The sequence below is a fragment of the Kryptolebias marmoratus genome, linkage group LG4 (genome assembly GCF_001649575.2).
Source record: "Kryptolebias marmoratus isolate JLee-2015 linkage group LG4, ASM164957v2, whole genome shotgun sequence".
NCBI lineage: Eukaryota > Metazoa > Chordata > Actinopteri > Cyprinodontiformes > Rivulidae > Kryptolebias > Kryptolebias marmoratus.
This window is the reverse complement of record NC_051433.1, coordinates 3,235,727-3,239,462: the sequence shown is the minus strand read 5'-3', so window position 1 is coordinate 3,239,462 and position 3,736 is coordinate 3,235,727. Positions and strand designations below refer to the sequence as shown.

Sequence of the window (3,736 nt, the reverse complement as noted above, 5' to 3'; positions counted from 1 at the left end):
CCTCATCACCTCACCACCTCACTGATCACCTCCTCACCGCCTCACCTCTTCACCACCTCACCTCCTCATCACCTCACCACCTCACCTCCTCATCACCTCACCACCTCACCTCCTAACCTCCTCATTGATCGGCTCCACATTTCTCAGACAAACTGATAAAAATCTATGGTCTGGGTTTCCCCAGTTTCAAGTTTAAAGGTGCGTCTTCACGCCGGCGGGCCGAGGATCGGATCTTACCCCTCGGAGAGACCGGCCGCCATCGCGAGGAAGAGGAGGGAAGGAGGAAGGCTTCCTCTTCGACCTGCAGGAAAAAGCAGAACAAGAATCAGAACCTTTACCGCCATCAGAAGAGCAACAAAACGATTCAGCGCAAAAAGATCAATCCCGCCGTGCCACCGTGTTTTCTGAACACAAACAATAAAAAAACAGATTAAAAAACTAACAAACATCAGATCCTCCTGAAGATTTTAATCTTCTTCATCTTTTTTTCCTCCAACAGTCGTTTGTCCGACAACAAATAAACAAACAAACATAAATCAACTCAATCTGACGTTTGGGAGGAGCACCACCGTGTGGCGGGTTCAGGTCGGCGCACTGATAGATCAAGAAAGAGATTTATTCAGATAAAAAAAACAGGAAACATTTTTCAATTTGATGTTTTTAAAACAAACTAAAAATTTTATAAATTCTACTTTTATTTTAGAGTTCCTGACGTTGTTTCAGAGCGTTTATATTAAAATTAAAATAAATAAAATCAGGATTTATCTGCAGAAAAATGAAGAGGAGCCTGAAAACTGCAGGAAACATCTGACAGACGCGCTCCAACCTGCAGCTACAGTAGCTAAAAGCTACAATTAGCAGTAATATTAGTTTAACAGCTTAACAGCTAAAAGCCTCGAAGGTTTGATTTCTCTTTAGCTTCCTGAAGCTGAAGTAGCAGAGAGTCATCCTGATTCCCAGTCTGAGGGCAACAGCTCACACAGCCAGGTTTTCAAGATTTGACTAAAACAGTTTCCTGGTAGGAATGTCGGCCATTTTGTGTTTGTTTGTGTGATAAAAAGACAAATTAACGTCTTCAGATTTTTAAAAAACAGGAACATTCTCCACACCTGGCAGGAAGTCAGAACCAGATCCAGGTTCTGCTGAGAACCGAACCACACCTGGTCCAGAGTGAGGTCACTGCCCGGCGCTCGGGTCGCAGCAGCCGAAGAAGTTTAGATCAGCTAAAAGAGGAAGGTCTGAGTTGGTCTTTAACGGCCTGACTCATTCATTCCTCAGAGCTGACGACTCGTCCCTCCCTGGACTCAAACACGCCCGCAGCTTCAGAGGAACCTTGAGCTGCCTTTCGGCTCCTGCAGCCACATCAGCCGAAGTGCTGCAGGGTTTACACGTTTCCTGCGTCGACACGCCCGACTTGACAGGTGGGACTGACCACAACCAGCGCCCGGGATTAAACATCAGCTTAAACCCGCCGAACATCTAAAACACGATAATCCTCACCTCAGACTGCAACCAGATCAGCCGAAGGTTTAACCTGCAACCAGATCAGCCAAAGGTTTAACCTACAACCAGATCAGCTGAAAGTTTAACCTGCAACCAAATCAGCTGAAAGTTTAACCTGCAACCAGATCAGCTGAAGGTTTAACCTAAAACCAGATCAGCCGAAGGTTTAACCTACAACCAGATCAGCCGAAGGTTTAACCTGCAAGCAGATCAGCCGAAGGTTTAACCTGCAGCCAGATCAGCCGAAGGTTTAACCTGCAACCAGATCAGCTGAAGGTTTAACTTGCAACCAGATCAGCCGAAGGTTTAACCTGCAGCCAGATCAGCTGAAGGTTTAACCTGCAGCCAGATCAGCCGAAGGTTTAACCTGCAACCAGATCAGCTGAAGGTTTAACCTGCAACCAGATCAGCTGAAGGTTTAACCTGCAACCAGATCAGCTGAAGGTTTAACCTGCAGCCAGATCAGCCGAAGGTTTAACCTGCAACCAGATCAGCTGAAGGTTTAACCTGCAACCAGATCAGCTGAAGGTTTAACCTGCAACCAGATCAGCTGAAGGTTTAACCTGCAGCCAGATCAGCCGAAGGTTTAACCTGCAACCAGATCAGCCGAAGGTTTAACCTGCAGCCAGATCAGCCGAAGGTTTAACCTGCAACCAGATCAGCTGAAGGTTTAATCTACAACCAGATCAGCTGAAGGTTTAATCTACAACCAGATCAGCCGAAGTCCTTCAGGGCAGGTTTGGCTAGTCTTTAGCTACTTTCACCTTTTAATCTAATCTTTTCCAGCCTTTTGGTAATTTACCTTTTAGCTAGCCTTTTGCTACTTTTAGTTACCCCTTTATTTACATTTAGCTTTTAACTAACCTATCCTATTTTTACCAGTATTTTTCTTATTTTAACTATTAGCCTGCCTTTTGCTACTTTAGCTTTTGGCTAACAGTTGGCTCTGTTTAGCTGTTAGCTGGTGTCTGTTGTTTTTGTTTTTATTTAGTTTTAGCTTCTTCCTCCATGTTTTGGGCTTTTCTCGTTAACTTCAGCTGCAGCAGAGACTCGGGATTAAATTGTAGTTTAAACTAACTCAAACTAACCCAAACTAACCCAAACTAACCCAGGCAGGTGAACCTGGTTAGTGGAACCATCTTTCTGTGTTTCTGTAACAAACCCAGCAGCTTCTGCTCACCTCGCCGCCCTCTGACATCCATCAGCCGCCTGCATCGGACCGAAGAGCCAGAACCAGAACCAGAACCAGGACCAGAACCTCCGAGCCAGGTGTCCCCGGCCTGATGACGTCACACAGGTGAAGAAAAAAAACAAGGTTTCCTCAAAGAAAATGAACAAAAATCCAACTTTAGGCCGTAAACGGAGCTCACAGACAGCAGCTGGGATTCCTGTTTTTAACCATCGAGGACAAGTTTGTGACTTCCGGTCAGACCTTCAGAATAAAAGCTGTAACTATAAGCGTAAAATCTTACCTATGGTGTAGTTAATTTGAGCTTTTATTTGTTTCTTTGAGTACATTGAGGTACAGTTTTATTAAATTTAGCTTTGCTAAATTAGCTTTTTAGCTATAATTGCTACATTTAGCTTAAGCTACAGATTTGCTAATTATAGCTTTTAACTACAGTTTTGCTACTTTTAGCTAATTATAACTTTAAGCTAAAGTGGTGCTGCTTTTGGCTTTCAGATACATTTTTGATATTTTTTAGCTGATTCTGTTTGTTTTATTTGAAAACAGTTCCTTTAAATTTCTTTAGCTTTAGTTTTTTAGTTTGGTGGAAAATTAAATTTTTTTTCTCGTTTTATTTGGAAACATTTTGGCTTTTTTAAAAATAGTTTCCTTCAGTTGTTACAGACTGATGGAGCTACACGTTTTCAGCTGTTTGTAGCTTTGTGTCTGCTGAACCCTACGCAGTGGAGCTCCGCGCTTTTACTTTGAAGGCGAGTCGTTTCCGGTCTGCTGCAGCCTTCAGCCTCAGTGAGCTCAGAGCTTCTGCTGTTAAAGGCGTGGACGCCTCGCAGCTCCAACACTGAGGAGCTGTCTGCTGCTTTATGTCACCAAAAGCTTCAAGTTAACAAAACAGAACCTGTTTTTCAGCCTCAAACAGCCGAAGGAAGATTTACAGCTTCTTTAAAAGCAGCAACTTTTAACCTGACAACGGAAACAACTTTCATTTGACTTTATACAAAAAAATAGAGAAACTTCTTTCAGGAAGAGGCAAAAACCAACAAAAAG

The 3,736-nt window shown here is 43.3% G+C and overlaps 1 long non-coding RNA gene across 1 annotated transcript in view; it reads right to left on the bottom strand.

The window, feature by feature from the left end:
• LOC112451113 overlaps window positions 1-2,913 on the bottom strand; it is a 7,261-nt gene extending 4,348 nt beyond the window's left edge. Inside the window, exons 1-2 of the long non-coding RNA XR_003039864.2 lie at window positions 2,684-2,913; window positions 238-301 (exon numbers count right to left, since the gene is read on the bottom strand). This is a non-coding gene — a long non-coding RNA (uncharacterized LOC112451113). The remainder of the gene's footprint in view (window positions 1-237; window positions 302-2,683) is intronic.
• Window positions 2,914-3,736: the final 823 nt, after the last annotated feature.